We start from the raw sequence: 19831 nt of genomic DNA, 5'->3' as shown, positions 1-19831 counted from the left end.
CCTCATTCAATCCCCAGCATCACTCCCCACAGGCTATTTACCAAACACTTGCTCAGTTTCACCTCATCAGATACTATTTGGGGCTAGAGATTTACCCTCTTATACATCACCCCCCCTTTTTTTTCACAACTTCCTTTTTGTTTAAGATTCTTATTTCTCCAATGGTTAGAGGCCCAGGCTGCCAGTGTTCATTCTCCTGGAGCCTTGAACTCTTCACCACAATCCACCTTACATAGCTCTTGAATCTGTTTGAGGCTACACTGGACTCCTCTAACTTGGATTCCACGGGCAGGGCTGAACGCCTCTGAGACTCCATTCTCGTTCCCGTGTCACTGCACCATTCCCCCTTCTCCACCGCATCAGCTCTCCGCAATCACCTGCCATCTTTATTCTTACTCCTGAGTCTTTACATTTTGTGGGGTAAGGTCTCATTGTCAAAGAGACCGAGACAACTTGGTCTCCTGGACAAAGCACAGGATTGACTGTCAACAGAAAAAGATGCAAGTGGTAGTGCTGCCATGAAGGCTCTTTGGAGACATTTTCCTCCTCAAAAATTTCTTAGTTTCACAATTGCATTAACTTTCACTGACCAGAAATTCCTCACCCCTCCGTGATTCCTCAACCCACGTGACGGACGGCTCTTCTCTGCAGTATCTGGCATTTCCAGTCTTTCCATTCCCATTGGCTCTCTTGTCTCTGGAAGGGCTTTGAAAAATGATGGGAATAACAGTAACAAAACCTCTTCACGCTGGCATCGTTTTCAATTATTGTCATATTTTTCTCTTTCATTTCATATCCCGAGCCCCTAAAGAAGGGCTCTCTCATGCTTTTCTCTATTTCCCCACCTAGTAACTCTCGCCATCTATCCACATGGAACATGACACCATTCTGAGTAAAGCTGTGAGACCTGCCCTGACACACTTAGGCACCCTCTTCTTCCAACTCTTGCCCAGGGTTCCTCCTTACTGCATCCTCACGTTTCTCTGCTCACATTTCTGGTGGTCTTTGAGGTTTCTTCTCGTCACCCCTCCTCTTCCTGCTCTTCTCATTTTCCACACTGGGACTCAGCCCTCCCTCCAGTCTCATTAGCATGGAGAACTAGCTCTCTTGAAAAAGGCTTCTGCTGTCAGCTTTCTAGCAGCGTTCACTGGAAAGGTGGGTCAGGGACCCATGAACTTGCCATCCTTTCCCATTTTCAGCACAGTTCTCTCTCAGGGTAAAAATGTAAGTTTATACCAAAGCAGAAGGATATTTGCTTTTTCTTTTCCCTGTAGAAAACAGACGTCAGAACACATGTTTAAATCCAAGTTCTTAAGCTGGAAAGTTTGTATCAGAGGCAAACCCTAACAGGTGTAGAGGACAGGTTTGCTAATGACAGCACAAGGTAAAAAATGATTTTGTGCTTTTGTTCACCTACACATACGAAAGTTCCACTCTTCTTTATGTTGGAGATGTTAGGCTGTTTCTGAAACTGTTAAAATGTTGTAAAGTCCCATTCAAAGCATATTTTTACTTGGCCCATTAGAGATGAGTTTCCGTGAAATTCTGAGGCTACTTTTAACTTTTAAGACTGCATTTTAATAGTCATTTTTTTCCAGTAACTCCTAGACACATGGTACAGGTGACTTTTTAAAGAGATATCAAGCTATTTGCTTTCCCTTTCCCAATTATATTATTTGAAAACCATCAGACAGTTTGAGTTCTATAAAAGTAGAATTTAGGAAAGGTCTGTAAGTATAAATGGAAACAGGTCAGTTGTGGAAGGAAATATACTTTTTTTTTCAAACACAAAAGCCATAAAAATGTAAAACCATCAGAAATTAGAGGAAGAAAATCTTGTCATTATTCTCTATTATACCTCTACAGTCAAGAGTGTAGCTACTCCCATGATGAACCCCCACGTCTACAGCCTATGGACAAGGACATGAAAGGGGTCTTCAGAAGGTTCTTGCGGGGGGGATCCCTGGGTGGCGCAGCGGTTTGGAGCCTGCCTTTGGCCCAGGGCGCGATCCTGGAGATCCGGGATCGAATCCCACGTCGGGCTCCCTGCAGGGAGCCTGCTTCTCCCTCTGCCTGTGTCTCTGCCTCTCTCTCTCTCTCTGTGTGTGACTATCATAAATAAATAAAAATTAAAAAAAAAAAGGAAGGTTCTTGGGGGGAAAAGATTGACTATAGGATGTGGGACTGAGGGGAGAGTAAATAAATTAATATTCTGGATTGCCTAAAAAAAAAACAAGTGCAACCGTTTTTATGACTGGATAGACTAGCATAGCATTTCATTTTTCAAATTTGTTAAATCAAGATTATGACATTACTTATTTTGAAATAATGCTTTAAACAATAGTTTCTATTTAATACTATTTGCTAGGACTATATAAAATGCCTTACAAATCACTATTTGTACATGTAATTTATATATTTAGAGGACACATCATTGCTTCTCTGCCTCTACTCACACTTAGGATGTTCTCTATAATTTATGTAGAATCTCCAGTAACAATTATAAGAAATAGGCATCCTTGTTCCCATTTTATAAAAGAGGAAACTGAGGCCCAAAGAGTAAACAACTTACCCCTGTGTCACACAGCTAGCGAGTGATTCAATCTGGATGCAGTGATGCCAGGTGGCTTAGTTGGTTAGGCCTCTGGCTCTTGATTTTGGCTCAGGTCATGATCTCAGGGTCCTAGGACTAAGCTCTGTGTCAGGCCTTATGCTCAGCAGGGAGTCTGCTTCTCTCTCTCTCCCTTTCCCTCTGTCCTTCCCCCAGCTGCCACATGTGATCTCTCTCTCTCTCTCTCAAATAAATCAAATAAATCTTTAAAAAAAAACCCAAACATGGATATGAACTGTAATGTGGTTCTATATGCCATATCATACATACATTTCACTTTTTACATCAGTCAGATTAAAAAAATTTTTTTTCTCCTACTTCCAAGGAATAATGTGAACATAGGGAAAATGAACTCACAGCTGCTGTGCATCTCACCATGGCTCAAGGGTCTTTCTGGCCCTGAGATCTTTAGTTCCACAATGTAAATATGTAGTTATTGTTTTTTATTTTATTTATTTATTTATTTATTTTAAAGATTTATTTTTATTTATTTATGATAGTCACAGAGAGAGAGAGGCAGAGACACAGGCAGAGGAAGAAGCAGGCTCCATGCACCGGGAGCCGGATGTGGGATTCGATCCCCGGTCTCCAGGATCGTGCCCTGGGCCAAAGGCAGGCGCCAAACCACTGCGCCACCCAGGGATCCCTGTAGTTATTGTTTTTTTAATGAGAACTTGAGAAAGGATGAAGGATTCAACTCCATTCATAAAGCTACTCCCTTCACAATATTCAGATGTCTAGAAAACCATACCAGTAATGATTCTTAAAGCTCAAACAATTCTAGGTCAAAAGGAAACAGTTGATCTTAAGGGATATTTTAACTCAGCTTTGAAGGTCAGATGAACTACTCATCTCTACCATAATAAAGCAGTCATTCTATCTTGGGCTGAGTATAAGACTTGGCATCTGAGGCTCTGGCACTTACTAGCTATGTGATTGGAGTCAAGTATAATTCTCCATTTAGGGAAGATTTGGTAGTTTAGCTATTTCAATCTATTTCTATTCCAATTCCCTTTTAGCTTTTCTTCCAGGAAAAGGGCCAGTTGTAAAAGAAGCTCAAGTCCAAAACTGAATTTCCCAGGTCCCTTTTACAACTTGGATAAAGGCATATGACCTAGTTTCCACCAATCCGATGCCTCTGGGCAAGACACAGATGATGGACTGAGCCACATAAGATGGCAGCTGCTTTCCAGTGATTTGGACTGACTGGAAAACACATGGAGTGACAAAGGTGTCTGGTATTGCTCGAACAGCTGTGATAGAATTTTCATTCTCCAGATGTGACATCATAGGTGTGAGTAGAGGCAGTGGAAGCAATGCTGTGCCCCCTAAGACAGCTCCAACGAATTGTCAAGCACTGTTTGGGCTGCACTCTTCACGGCCAAGCTACTCTGGTTGGTTAGTAACCACATGGGGGTGTTGCCTCCCAGAGATTCCATGAGCTACGTAATGCCTTTCCATAAATTTCTTTCTCTTTTGCCTGGTAAAATGGCTTCTGTTTTTGGTAATTAAAAACCCCAAACAATACTATTCTCTCTACTTCTTTAGGTATAAAATGAAATGATGATAATCTAATTTTCAGGTTGGTTGTGAGATACATAGAAAGTGGCATACAAATTTGTTATTATAAATTGCTGGACATTTAAACATTGTTTGAGTGAACTACCTACCACCATAAAACGATGCGTCCCTGCTATATTCATCTTGGAAAATGCTATATAGCATTGCCCATGTAAGGAGCAGCCTTTTGAATGAGGATCACATTTGAAAACTCTATTTTCTCTCTTAAAGCTATCTAAAAATGTATGGCATGTGTCTCTTGGCTGGATGTCACATGGCCCTGTTGTTGTGATCTTGCTCAGGACAAGATGCCCTGGATGACAACTGAATATCTCTTTTAGGAAACTCTTGTGTACCTTTTTTCTAGGTGAATTCACTGAAAACCATGCAGCCTTCATTTAAAAATAGGCCACCATAAATACACTCTCAAAAACTGCTGAAAATTCATTTGCTTTTTTTGTGATGTGTTAATTTTACCTATATAATTACACTCGGTATCATACAGGTGCCTACTCCTAAGTCTGAAGACATGCTGACAACTCATTATTCTCTGTTCTTTTTTTCTTTGGAAGGCAGGATTATTATTATTTTTTAAAATTTTCTTTATTTATTTGAGAAAGAGGGAAAGAGAGACTGCACACATGCAGAATGGGGAGGAGCAGAGGGAGAGAGAGAGTCTCAAGCAGAACCCTGCAGAACATGGAGCCCACAAGAGGGCTTGATCTCATGATCCCAACATCATGGGCTAAGCCAAAACCAAGAGCCAGATGCTTAACTGACTGAGCCACCCAGGAGCCCCTGGGAGGGAGGATTACTGAGAAGAACCAGTATGCTTTTGTTTGCATGTACTCATTCATCATATTTGACAATCCCATGATTAAAATTTATAAATGTTACAATAAACAAACTAAAATGCAAATTCACTACCTCTAAGGAGCTTAAAGTTATATTAACTATAATCTATGTGGAAAGAAATAAGGAACAGATAGAGTTATGGTACTATAACTGAAATAGTTCATTTTTGATGTAGATGATTGGGTTACCTTCATGTAAGAAACAAATTTTGACTTGGATCTCAAATTTTAAAAACCGAATAGATAAATCTCACTAGGAGAAAAATTGGTTTTGGGGAAGAGACATTCAATGGTAAGAGAAAAGCATCTGCAAAGAAACAAAGATGTTAAATTGATTTACTTGGGGAATAGGGAGCTGTTTGGTATGGCACGGTGTTGGATTAATGATAGAATGTAGTTGAAATTAAGTAGGTAGAGGTAGTCATTGCTCATGAACTCATTTTTTTTTTCTCCACCACACTTTCATCATTTCTTCACTTTCAAAATACTTTGATAACTTTACCACTGATCACATTTTGGGTTGATTGTTTATGTCCTATGGAAAGACCCCTCAATCACTAGGCTGGTTTCCTCATTGTGTCTATTTGATAAACTGTAACCTATATAAGGACAAAGATTTTCCCTGACTTTATCACCATTTTTACTACTTTTATTATTATTTCTATCTTTATCACTATGTTTAAGTATAATAGCACGGTGCAGGAGATACTGTACTTGATAAACGAATAACTGTTTGAGTGAATAGTTTCCGGACAGATAGCCATCAACAGTTAATCTGTCATCCAATAAGATGGCATCAACAGGAGAACTTGTTGAGGGCTCTTGAGAGCTGAGATATCATAGATAAGTGGACTGTATTCCAAAGCAAGCATTTATGTGATGTGCTAGAAAGATACATCAAAAGGTGTTGTGTAGTCTGAGTGTAAATCTTCTCTCATGTCTGGCCATTTTTTTTTTTTTTTTTACTATGCCATTCATGGCAAACCTCTGTCTCTGATTGAATTCCTGAACTCATGACTTTGTTGTAATGATTCTAGATTAAAAATGATTTTTCTGGATAAAATATATATCTGTGAATGACAATAAACACACACACACAAACACACACGTGCAACTAGCCTGGCATTAATAAAAGAGAAATTCAGAAAACATAATAGAGAATCTGAACTTTTCTGGGGTGAATATTTTTAAAAATTTTCCACAAGTTGTCAACTGTCAAATCCTTGAATTACTCTTTCCTGAATGTCTTTCTGAACCAATTTTTTATACATTATCTGGCTTGCTGTTATGGTGGGTCATTTGTGATTACATCCATCTTGTCCAGTTACAGCAGTAACATGTGTAAATTGGATCTCTAAGGAGTGATAAAGTGATGCAAATAGTGCTTTTCACCTTGGGTTACCATAGCCACAGTCATTATTTGCAATAGCTACTGTACTGTGTTCTTCTATGAAATCTCCTAACAAGATGCTTTACCTCATGTCACTTCCAAGCTACTGATAAGAGTTTAAACATCGAAAAGTTTGGAGCCAGCATAACTTCACTGCTAAAAATGCCCTTCCAGGAAATTACCTTCAGAGCTATTATTAGGTTGGTTTTTGTATGCTTTGAGATTCTTTACAGTGGCCATATGTTGCCAGATTCAATAGGCAAATATGCATTTTGGGGTAACAGGAAAGGGGCAAAGAATAACCTCTAATAACCAAAGTATTTTCAAGGCATGAAGTGCAATGGTAATAATGATCTCCTTGGTTCCTGGGTATGTGTCAGTCCCAGGAGACTATTAGAGAAGTGCCAATGCTTCTGGGTGCCTGGGGAGCTCTAGGGCACGGCTCTTGAAGCAATTGTCAGAAATCAGGATTATTATTTATCTTCCAGTTGGGTCTGAAAGCTAAACAAACAAGTAAAAGCCCAATAGGAGTAATGTATTCATGTGGTATGAAAGAGGTTTTTCAAAGTACTGCCTCGTCACCAGACTGTATTCCAATATACTTACTGCTTTGGGTTGTGAGATGCTAATGGGCAGAAACACTGGGTTAAATGAAATTTTCACATTAATTTACTGCAGGACTGCTCAGAGCCTTTAATATGATCTATTCCTTTGAGAATCTCAAGACAGACATAAAATGGCTCACTAAACTTTGTTTTTACTAAATGCTTTCTAGCAGCACAGTTCAAGATGCTGTGTGCTATCGGACAGTTAAGACGCTCTGTGACTTCCCTTTTGGGATTGTAAATGACTGTCATCACATTATTGTTACTGCATTTTTTGTTTCTTAAAAAAGAGGTCTAAACAAAGGCAGACTGGTCACAGACTTTTGGTTACTTTATGGGGTAAGCATAATCCTATTAGAGTATCTATTTTAAAAGATTCTTGTAAGCCTAGTATCTTATAACTCTTAATTTTTCTAACTTTTCTCTTTCTAACACTGTATTTTAAGGCCATATTGCTTTTGAGAAAGCTTTTGTTTTACTTGTACAAAAAAGATACATACTCAACACCCTCCCCAAAAAAGGTACATACACAAGACAGAAAATTTAGGGGATCAAAATAAACAAGAAAAGAAAACCCACCCATAATTCTATCAAGCAGACACAAGGACTGTTGACAAATAGATCTTTTCTTTATTCATATCTTATATTTTTTAATTATAAATATAGAATCGTGTTGTAATGACCTTTTCATGTGGGTTTTCTTTTTTAGCATCATCAACAGCTTTGTGTGCCATTACCTATCCTCACTTTGCTTTCAATTACTACTGTATTTCATTTATGTAAATCATCCCTCCACTGCCAGATATTTTAGTCTAACAGATTTCCTGTGTTTCCCAATTTTTTTCTGTGAGCATTCTCAGAGACTCCAGGCATGTGAATATTAGAACAGATGACAGTGTTCTCGGTTCCATAAGCCCTGTCCTAGAAACTTCACATGTCTCAATTGTGGTGTCAGGGAACAGAGGCGCCAACAATGATCTGCTGACTGGAGTCCCTGAAACCATACTCATAGTGCTGCTGATAGACATAACTTCCCAACCTGGCTCATTAATCTGCAACTACAACTTATTCCCAGGTTGCTAATATTTCAGAGGAACAATACAAGCAATCAAAACCTGCAATTTATGGGTCAAATCCACAGAACAGTACTAAGTCAACCCTTCTGGCTCTTGGGATGAGAATAGTATAGCATCTGAGGGCAGCACGAAACGGCTCCATGTTTTGTTTGAAGTCTTCCAGATTATTTATCCCGAAGCTCATTCTATAATGAATGCTCATATCACTTACACAACACACAGTATCGTCAGCACAATAAGGGCAGTTATTAAGAGGCCGAAATTAGCACAACCTGGTAGTCTGTCTGATGAGCCAACTCCAATCATGATTTCAGCTATCAAGTATTGAGGATACCTATCTGGAGATTGTCCATCAAAATTCTTCTGGGCATTAGGTCAGGTATGACATGAGGGAGCCTGGTGGACTAGATCTCTCTGGTCTAAGGAGAGCTCCACACCATGTTGTAAGGATTGAGATCTTGATTGTCATTCATCCTAGTTGCCCTTACTGTGAAGCATCTTGAAGTAATATTTCATAGAAAGGGAGTCAAATTGGACTAGAAAAACTTTGGCTATCTCTATGTGTCAAATAATTGTGAAAAGCAAAACCAAAACAAAACCAAAAACCAAGAGGCAATTGTATTTTAAAGGAAATATGGTATAATATGGAAACATATTATAGTCATTAAAATGACTTTAATCTATTAGCCTTCCATCTTTATTTATTGTGGTTTACCATATTTTCCCCTCTCTCTGAGATACGCTATAGGCAGCAAATCGAGAATCTCAAAATCTGTACTTACTGAAATGATTTGGATTTTTTTTTCTTGTATTTTTGTCTGGGGCATTTTACTTTCCTAATTAGGAACATGGCTTCAGTGGCTACTGGCTAAAAAGCATCCAGGTATTGCTTCTCACCCCCAGTTAGGAAAAAGGGGGAGGCTGGAACAGGCCTTTGAGCCTCATTAGACGGCTGATACATTTCATTTGTACATTTTGCAGAAGCTGCTCAGACAAGTGTGGCAATGCCACTGTGGCCAGGTTTGCTAATTGGGGAATGTGAAAGAATATCCATATAATCTCAATATCTTTGGGGAATTTGCCAAATTGGAGGTTTAATCCCATTGTTTTTCTTGTTTTTCTTATCCTAAAGGCACAGGAAGGCACTATCTCAAATTTCTGGTCTCCCTTCAGATACGAATGTGGCTCACAATGATCAGATGCCATATGTGAATGAACCACGAAAGCCAACCTTCCTTCTGATGGGTGAAGACCTAGAGCCTATCCATACTGAGTTATGAGACTGGATGGAGGAGATGGCTCCAGAGAGGCTTCCTAAAAAACCTTTAAATCTTGAAAAAAACTTTTATTTTGGGATGCCTGGGTAGCTTAGCAGTTGAACATCTGCCTTTGGCTCAGGTCATGCTTCCAGGGTCCTGGGATCAAGTCCCACATCGGGCTCCCCTCAGGGAGCGTGCTTTTCCTTTGGCCTGTTGTCTCTGCCTCTCTCTCTGTGCCTCTCATGAATAAATAAATAAAATCTTAAAATAAAAACAGTGTCTTTTAAATATGAGAAATAGCAATGGATCAGGACAGAGGGCAGCTATACTTGTGGTGAGTACAGCATAATGTAGGAACTTGTTGAATCATGTGTTGTACACCTGAAACGAATGTAACACTGTGGAGCCACTTTTTAAAAACATGTTTTAAAAAAAAAGCTATTCGAGGTGGTTTTCAGTATTACACAGGCACGTTTATCAAGTTGTCATTCTCCGTGAAATGTGTGACAGCATGTAAGGCAGTAGCAGTTTCTGTGCTTGCCTGAAAAGGATGTCAGTGTTGATAAGCATGATTGGGGTACAAATGCCGTCACAGCACCTTATAAGGACAATGTCTGTAGAGTGATTAGCCATTTGTAGCCAAAGTAAAAGAACTAGTGGAATCCAAAGCTAGAACTTGGGTCTCTGATCCCATTAGGAGACTTGTTATCTTCTGGAAAGAGAACACACTGTGCCTTTTAGACAAGCCAAGGTTAAGCTGATCTTTTTCTCCACCTTCCTATGAGACATGTACACTAAGAAGACAATTATTCAGACAGGGCTGGCTATTTTCTACAGAAAAATCTAGACTTCGCTTGGGTACCATCGTTTTTGACTTCAAGTTTAGTTTTCTACTGTGGGCACGAATGTTTACACGGAAGACAGTGCCATGCACTCAGCCTTCATACAAAGGTACAAAGTGGAGGCTCCTTTCAGTCCAAGTCGATTTAAAGATCCTATGACCCACAAGAATACCATTGCCCTGACCCAGTTCTTTTTTATTTTTGAATTCTGACCTGGGTTAGAGTGCTTCTGAAATGGAGATCAATATACCATATTTTGTTCAGAAAAGTTCTCTTTTTAGTTAATAATTACCACAGAATTAACCTTTCACTGATACAGAAGTCCAACATTGAGCTTGATTTTGTTAAAAATTCTGATTTAATCCTTACTCCTTACAGTTTTTAAAAAAAGATTTTTATTTATTTATTTATGAGACACACAAAGAAAGAAGCAGAGACACAGGCAGAGGGAGAAGCAGGCTTGCAGGGACCCAATGTGGGACTTGATCTGGGACACCAGGATCATGCCCTGGGTGGAAGGCAGGTGCTGAACCGCTGAGCCATCCAGGTGTCCCTCATCCCTACAGTTTTAAATTCAATGTTGGAAGTAGTCTTAAGAATCATCTACCCCAGGGATCAATCATAGCATTTTGGATACAGATGTTTCTTAGGAGCTATAGGAAGAGACTTTTTAGAATTTCCCTTGGGAATTTGTACTAGGATCTGATCATATTCACTTAAAGGTATCATTTTTCATGTACAGATCTGCTATTCCTATAATTTCAGCACATATCTTCCAGTGTTACCCTGGGACTTGGTGGGAGACGGTCAAATCAATTTCTTTTATAGTATTTACATGAAGACAGATCAGAACTTTCCGCTTTCCTTTCTCCATATTAAGACATGTCCTTTTCAAAAAAAAAAAAAAAAAAAGACATGTCCTTTTCAATGGTGGCACAAAAAAGTTTATATCCCACATAGTCATTCCATTCATTGTTCCAGTGTCACCTTTCAATGAGCAAATCAGAAAATAGTGACCTTTGGGTATGGTTTTTACCTGACTCATTGGTGCTGACACATCGTCAGGATCTTTCTGAATTTTGTTTAAAGAACTGAATTTCTCTGAGAGCCTCAATGTTTGATCTGCAAGGGTCATTGGTCCCTCTATTTTTGTTTCTGTTAAATTAATTTCCTAGTCTGGGAGTTTTGAGCTCATAACCTCTGCAAGGAGACACAGCCATCTGCCATGTAGCTTAGCCTCTGAGCTGTGGGGCTTAGAGGAAGCTATATTTCAAGGACAAGGAAGCCAAGGAAGGAAAGGGGGACATGCTTATTTTCAGTTTTCACGGACAACAGTGGGAGTGAATCGAAACTCTGGCAGGAGACTGCGTTAGGTGCCAAACTGCGACCGTCATTTGCATAATGTGTAATCTAAGGTGTTGATTCATCTCTGATAGACGGGCATGTTTAGTGAGGGGAGGCAAAATTACACATCGCCCCTCTGCCTGCCCCTTAAGAAACCAATCACATTCCTTCTCTCCATCAACTCCGCAGAGGCAGAGACCTTTCTGCTCCACTGAACTTGCTTCTTGTCTCTACTTAGCAAATTGACTGATGGCACTGGCTCTTCCCCTGCCGCCACCTCTGATGCTGCTAAGTGCAGCTGCTCCCCCCACTCCCACAAAGGAAAGAAACTGATGATGTCGATGGTGACTGGTTGGTTTGGCGTGCGTTTTCTTAACTTCATTTTTGTAAAATTGCATCTCATCCCTTGATAGGACGTACCCTTTGAAGACTGTGGAGGAACATATAGCTTGCAGAGCAGTATGCTATTAAAATTGAACCGCGTTAATGTAATTGCAGAGTCACTTGATTTTAATATGCTGTTTCTTGAAGGTGGCTCTTTGGCACAGAATTTTGGTTTTAGAGACTGGACATATAACTGCATGTTTACAAGAAGCATCGAATGTCTTTTCCAACAAATGGATCCTGTCATTTTAATAAAATCCATAACATTAAGTAGTTAGTGCAATTTTTTCTCCCACTCTTGGTCCTCCCAGAGAATGTACTAAGCAACACCATTCCTATACAGTGGGCACGGCAGCAAAGTTAAGACAGTGTTGTAATTTCTATTTTAAAATACAGTGATCAGAAGGGAGACTCCCACAACTTTGACTTTTGCAATATTGTTTTTTTTAAAAGATTTTATTTATTTGTTTGTTTGTTTATTTATTCACAAGAGACACAGAGGCAGAGACATAGGCGGAGGGAGAAGCAGGCTCCCCTTGGGGAGCCCGATGCAGAACTCAATCCCATGACCCTGGGATCGTCACTTTAGCTAAAGGCAGATGCTCAACCACCGAACCACCCAGGCGTCCCTGCAACATTGTCTTAGCTGATATTGTTTAGTACACTCTCTGGGAGGACCAAGTGTAGGACCTTTCTACATTCCTCTTACTATAAACTTTTCTTTTCTTTTTAAAAAACGATTTATTTATTTATTTATTTTAGAAAGAGAGGGTGTGTATGCATGTGTGGTGGGGGTGGAGCAAAGGGTGCGAATCTCATGCATTCTCCCTGCTGACCATGGAGCCCGAGGCTGGGGCCCAATCCCATGACTCTGTGGTCATGACCCGAGTCCAAATCAAGGGTTGGATGCCTAACCAGCTGAGGCACCCAGGTGCCCCACCATAAACTTTTTCTAAACATTAACATGGATGTTTGTTATAAACATCTTCTGACAACATTCTTTCCAATTCTCAATCATCCTCCTTTTTAGCAATGAAGAAACTGGAGCCTAGAGTACCTAAGAGATTTTTTCCCATTCTTTTTGGTCAAACCACATAAAACTTCCACCACCATGTAGCTTAAAAATAGTTGAACTCAGTTCTGCAGCTTCATATGGCTCAACCCAACAGCTACCGGGGAGATCCAGGATTCAACTGAGTCAGCCAGGGTCAAAGGCGGCCTTCCCTCCACCAACTGTGATGCTGCCTTATTTATTTATATTCTGTGTTGTTACGAGAACATAGCTTTGTATGTATTACATACTCAAAGTATGTGGCTAATAAATATCTATTGTTTGTCTTTTTAAAAAGTGGATTTAGAGGAAGCACCATAGAGCCATGTTTTGTAACCAGTCAGTATACTATTAGATCTCAGTTTTTATTATTTAAATCTGGGTGGTTATAAAGGACTGTCAGGGGCAGCCCTGGTGGCACAGCGGTTTACCGCTGCCTGCAGCCTGGGGTGTGATCCTGGAGACCCGGGATGGAGTCCCACATCAGGCTTCCTGTATGGAGTCCGCTTCTCCCTCTGCCTGTGTCTCTGCCTCTCTCTCTTTGTCTCTATGAATAAATACAATCTTTAAAAAAAATTAAGGACTGTCAGATACTCTCTCTTGAATCATTAATTCCTGTACTCTCTACATATGGTACAAGTTTCCCTAACATCCAAATAGTGTCCAAAGAGTGATGGGCTCTTCTCTGAACAGGTGAAATCTTGCATCTCTGAACTCTCTTTTTCCTGTGATTTCTCCTGCCAGCAAGGCTTAGCAATTTCACAGCTCTTATGAAATGACTGAGAAAGCACTTAGATAATTTGCCTTCAAAATATCCCTCCCCTTTCTTTCTCACTCTATTAACGTCTCCTTCCACACTTTAATCCCTTTCCCTACAGCACTTTATCTCTTCTAGAGATAATACTCTAATTTTTGGGCCACAGGTGTTTAGCTCAAATCCTTGTATTGACCATTTTAAGAACATATCTGCACATTTTGGAAGAACCCAGGTGTTTTTCATATTGAGTATGTCCAAAAGATATGAATTTTGAGAGCAAATCAATGACTGCACAATTTATAGTGTAATTACATAGTAATTACTCAATTTGCTGGTGAACACTGACTCTTCTCCATGGGTTTTAAACAGATGTCACAGCAGATGCACTTCATTTAAAGGAGAATTTCTATTAACTGCAGCAGTAGTTGGGCTTATTATTGTCAGTAGTGCTGAATTAAATTGGTAAGAGAGGGCACTGCTGAAAACTATTAGGGAATATGACTCAGGAGAAGGACAGGAATTGTCACACACGGGAGTCTTGAGTCTTCCCATGAGTAAGTGTATCAAATATAGTGTCAGTTTTTCAAAGGATTGATGAATATTGGGCTTTAAGGTTATGTGACAGTTATCGATAGTAAAAACTGAATTTTGTACAGAATTTTCTAGTGTGCAAGCTTATTTCTACCCACGTTATCTCATTTGATTATCGCTGGAATTCAGGATGTAGGTATGAGTGTCCTGAGGCTCAGAGGTCACCCAGATTCTTACGGGTGTGTGTGTAGTGGAGCCCAAACCCATGCCCAGGCTGCCTGGCTCCCAAGCCACTTCTCTTTTCATCACACCATGCTGCCTCTTCAAGCCAAGAGTCAGTGCAGTCAACAAATCAATTAGGTGGTGCATGTGTCTTTAATCAAATTGACGTCTTGATTTGTTAATTTAAAATCAAAGCAATCGAATCTCTTGTTTGTGAAAATAAAGGTTAAGAAGCGCTTGTTTACTTTTCCTTCAAACCCTTGGTTTTAGTGGTATATATTTTCAAACAGCTACAGTTTGAAAACAACTTTTTGTGCAACAAAGGAGACTGCTAGATGTGCACCAGCCTTTTCAACTAAATCCAGGTATATCTAGGAAAATCACTACTGGCAGCATCCTCTTCAGATGTGTAGAACAACGTGCCCATATTGATACGGATGGTATAAAACTATGGGTAAATTGGAAATCAACGAATATACAAACTCCTCAGTTGAAAGAAATCTTGATAGCATTTCACCGAAGGCTGGGAATCACTTGCATATGTTTATGTTCTTCCTTTCTGACCAAAATGTTTATTTATTTGCTTTTAAGTGACTTGAACCCTACTCCACCCCATTCCAGCTTCATATATATCCTCATCCAAATCTGGGCAGTGGTAGGTTTGGCTAAGGGCCTGCCCACTACTGACCCCTGCTCTCTGCTCTGTAAAAAAAGCCTGGCCTTGGTGAGGCTTGTCATTCAGGAGGCTGCTCAAGAGGCAAGGGCTCCAGAGAATTTCCTTTGGCTTAGTCCTTGACGGCATTTCCCTGGGACAAGACTTCCAGGTGGTGATTGATGAGAACAACAGAGAGAAAGGATCTGGTTGTTTGTCAACATGATTCCCACTCAAATGCAGAGCTTGGCTGGAAAAATCTTTTTCTTCATATAAAAAAAAATCATCAGCACTCTCTAGAGATTTCTTTCCCATATCCTCACCTCCCCAAAGACTCTGCAGGCCCTATCTAACCTGTAGCCCTTTCTCCTACCTTTCCCATTTTCTCACCTGAAGGAGCTGGCTATCCTGCTGTGCTCTCTCCTTGCTCACCCCTCAACCACTCACCTCTTCCTTTCTCCTGCTTGGGATCTCTACCTCCCTTCAGAACACTTACTTCCTATATCTTCTCTTTCTATTTCCTGTTCTCTCTTGCCTTCCTCCCTCAAGGCTGAGGATGGTTCTCCCAGACCCACTCAGTCAATGGATGAGTCTCAGCTGGGGGACTGGTGGCCGTGAGGCTAGTGGAGAAGGAAACAGAGGAGGAGGAAAGGCAGCAAATGAGACTTGAGTAGAGTGGGGATGATGAAGGGGAGGTCAGAGGCCTCTGCAGCCTAAAAGTGAAACTAATCAAGTGGGGCAAGACTTGGCTCTTCTGCTCCAACTTTATACATAACACTTTGTATATCTGTTACATTAGAAATCTAATATGAATGTGATATAAATAAATTAATATTAGAAATATTTTAATCAGGGCAGCCCAGGTGGCTCAGCGGTTTAGTGATGCCTTCAGCCCAGGGCGGGATCCTGGAGACCCGGGATCGAGTTCCATGTTGGGCTCCCTGCATGAAGCCTGCTTCTCCCTCTGCCTGTGTCTCTGCCTGCCTCTCTCTCTCTCTCTTTCTCTCTCTCTCTCTCTCTCTGTGACTATCATTAAAAAAAAAAAAAAAAAGGAAAGGTACAAGAAGCCATTTGTGGGATCTAATGTAGATTTTTTCAGTGTAGAAAGATTTGTTGACCATATCATATTATAGGGCATTTTCTAAATAAATGCCTAATTACTTTATGGTTTATGCTAATTCATTTGACCAACATCTATAGAGTACCCCCTACTTTCCTGCTCTGTCCTAGGTGTCAGGGAGCCAAAGATGTGTTACACATGTCACAGCCCGGTGAGAGAGCATGGCGCCTTGCACACAGCTGAATAAATATTTGCTGAAGCGACTGGAAAATATGTCCTTACTTAATCATACTCAGAGAGCTAAGAACAAGCTAGCCTAGGAGGAAAGGGAAGGGAGCAAGTACTCTGGATAGCCACATGTTTGCTGTCTGGAAAAGTCTTTATTGTGCTTTAAGATCTCTCTGTGCTATCTCTCCAGGGCTCAGTAGAATTTACTGAGAATACTTGCCCCCAAATCCCAGGACAGAGCACTGTGAGGTGGCCGACCCTAACCCCAACTCCTGCCCTTAGGACTTCTCTTTTTCACTCTTTTCAACCAAACATTGTATAATGTTCTGGTTTCCATCCTAGTCTGTTCAGTGGCTGAAGCACAGCTCGGGAAGGCCTTTGGTTATAGTGCATCCAAGGCCAGAAACAAACACAGCATCAGAAAAGCAAACTTGGGCAGCTGCCATGCAATGAAGGGAAACTGCCATTCTGTGGCCAGAGAGAGAACAGGGGCGAGTGTCATTTGCAGAGAGCATGCCTGGCTCCCTGCTCCTCAGCCCTCCACTGTGCACAGCTGGACCTACTTAGCTCCATCTTGTTCATTCCATCTCAGCTCGGTGCCAGTCTAGGCCAGTCCACTTCCCTAAAGGTTCCTAAGGTCACAAGGCAAGTCAACCACAAAGTCCGCATTCAAACCCAGGCTATCTGACTCCCAGGTTCACACTGTAAACCACAATATAAGTTGTATTCCCAGCACCTAGTTCAGAACCTGGGAAATAGTCACTCTGTCTGGTTTTCCTTTTTACTTTCATGTTTTTGTGATGGTTAATTTTACAGGTCAACTTGGCTGGGCCCTGGTGCCCAGATATGTGATCAAACATTATGCTGGCTGTTCCTGTGAGGGTGTTTTAGATGAGATTTACATTTATGTCAGTGGACTTTGGGGAAAGCAGATTTGTCTGTAATGTGGTGGGGGATGGGACGGGGTAGGGCTCCTCCAACTAGATGAAAGCCTGAATAGAACAAAAGGTGCATCTTCCCTGAGCAAGAGGGAGTTCTCCAGCAGACAATTTCAGACTTCATCTGCACTGCCTGCTACTTCTGGTTTTCCGGTAGAATGCCTGGGGATTCCAACTGTAATTCTTTCCTGGGCCTACATCCTGCTGGCCTCCCCTCTTAGATTTCACTCACCAAGCTTATACAGTCCTTAAAATAAAATCCTCTTATATATACACCCCTCTTTTCCTTTCAGTCTAAGTTTTGCCTATTTTTTTTTTCTTGAGGAAGAGAAAGTGGTAGTGGGGGAAGGGCAGAGAGGGAGAGAGGGGATCTTAACCAGGCTCCACACCCAGTGCAGAGCCCAATGTAGGGCCTAATTTCCCGACCCCGAGATCATGACCTGAGCAGAAATCAAGAGTCAGATGCTTAACCACTGAGGCACCCAGGTACCCCTTGCTTATTTCCTAAGCAAATTTTTCCTGCCCATGGCCTAAGGTGCTAGCCATATGCCAATAACTCTTAAATTTACACTCTAGCTCAGATATACTTATGAAACTCTGGTCCCAAATATCCAACCATATACTTGGCATGTGTTCTTGGATTTCTGAGGAGCATCTGACTGTTGCATGTATAAAGGTAAATTCATCATTTTGCAATCCTGATCCTCTTTCAGGGTTGCCTATCTCTCCCCAATGTTTCCACAACCAGGTGAAAGACCTGGAGCCATTCTGAACAGTGCTCTCTTCTTTATCTCACACCTAATCCATCACCAATTCCTGCCAGTGTCACTGCAGAAACTTCTCCTAGCTTTACTTCCCTCCATCCCCACTAGTACTGCCTGACCTCTCTGTGCGTATTCTTAGTTTGGTCCTACAGTCTTTCCAAGTGGTCCACATGCACGCTCTCTGTTTCCCTCCAATCTTTTTTTTCTTCATAGCCACAGTGATCTTTCTAAAAGACATAGCTGATCATGTCATTCTATGCTACAATCTGTTTGAAACCATTCAGTGACTTTCTACTGCACTTAGGAAGAGACTTAGATGACTACAAGGTGGTTCCCAAGGCTTAAATTATCTCATTCTGCAGTGTTTCCTCCTTGCTCTCTATATTCCTGCTACTCTTACTCTTTTTCAAGTCTTTATTTTTTTTTAATATTTTATTTATTTATTCATGAGACACACACACACACACAGAGAGAGAGAGAGAGAGCGAGAGGGAGGCAGAGACACAGGCAGAGGGAGAAGCAGGCTCCATGCAGGGAGCCCAACATGGGACTTGATCCCGGGTCTCCAGGATCACGCCCTGGGCCAAAGGCAGGCGCCAAACCACTGAGCCACCCAGGGATCCCTCTTTTTCAAGTCTTTAAAAATGCTTCCTCACATCGCTGGTCCTTTGCACACACTGTTTGTATTTTTAAAAATGTGGAACATTATTCCCAGCCTCTCAACTCTCAGGTTAGGAGTCACTGTGAAGAGAAATTGTGTTCCATATACCTTTCCCTCAGTCTGCTCAGATTTTTTGTTATATAATCTTATATTATTTACCTAAACCAATACAAATAATAATAGCTAAGATTTATTGAATGTTTATCAAGTTCAAGTGTCAAGAATCATGCTTGACATTTTATTTAAATATTATGTAATTAAAAAGTACAAAAACTGAGAAGCAAGTAATATTCTTCTTCTTTTCTAAAGATGAGGAACCTGAGAACCTGGGTGGGAAGCTGAGTGCTTCTTCAGTAGTGCGAAGACTTGGTCTCCCACTGGACTGTGTACTTGGAGTGAGATGAGGCCAGGTCTGTTATTGATCAGCACTGTGAGAAGACTGCATGGCATATAGAATGCATTTCATTCTACGCTCTAGTTACCTATGAGATAATTTATGAAAGTCCTTACAGTTGCTTGCAAATGAGAAAATGGCATCCCCAATGGTAGAGATGTTTCAGAGTACCCTCCACTCTTCATTTTGTTGACCATCTGCTCCATTTCTAAATAAGGCAGCTATTTAGTTTAATTTTTCTCACAGTGAAGGATGATTGTCTTTTGTCCCAGTCCTTCTAGGGCTTCTAAAACAGAGGGAGTCACACACACATAGACTCATGCTTACAAACATGCACACACTGTGTTAGGTAAGCCTATATAGCTGCTGTAACAAATAAACCCTAAATATCTGAGCCTTATTGATAGTTATTTCTTATTTGTGTAATGACCTAATGGGGGGTGTTCCCACTTGGCCAGATAGCTTTCCACCTGGTCATCTAGGAGCCTGGCTCCTCCCATCCTTGAGGGCCCCAGACAGCATCAGGGGAGATTAAGCAGGGAGAAGGCACACCTACTTCCTTAAAATCCTGGTCCCTAAATGAAGCACATCACTTCCATTCATATTCCATTGTGAGAAAGTCACCATGTGGTCATACCCAATTCTAAA

The 19831-nt window shown here is 40.9% G+C and overlaps 1 protein-coding gene across 4 annotated transcripts in view; it reads right to left on the bottom strand.

Moving 5' to 3' along the window:
• B3GALT1 (beta-1,3-galactosyltransferase 1) overlaps positions 1–19831 on the bottom strand; it is a 513956-nt gene that overhangs the window by 14924 nt on the left and 479201 nt on the right. Inside the window, exon 1 of one of the 4 annotated variants that reach the window (XM_041773298.1) lies at positions 605–639. The exons of the other annotated variants lie outside the window; for them this stretch is intronic. The gene's annotated coding sequence lies outside the window, so the exon portion shown is untranslated. Of the gene's footprint in view, positions 1–604; positions 640–19831 lie in introns of those variants that run through there. 4 annotated transcript variants of the gene reach the window in all.

This window comes from Vulpes lagopus, chromosome 11, assembly GCF_018345385.1.
Source record: "Vulpes lagopus strain Blue_001 chromosome 11, ASM1834538v1, whole genome shotgun sequence".
NCBI lineage: Eukaryota > Metazoa > Chordata > Mammalia > Carnivora > Canidae > Vulpes > Vulpes lagopus.
This window is presented reverse-complemented; position numbering and strand designations above follow the sequence as displayed.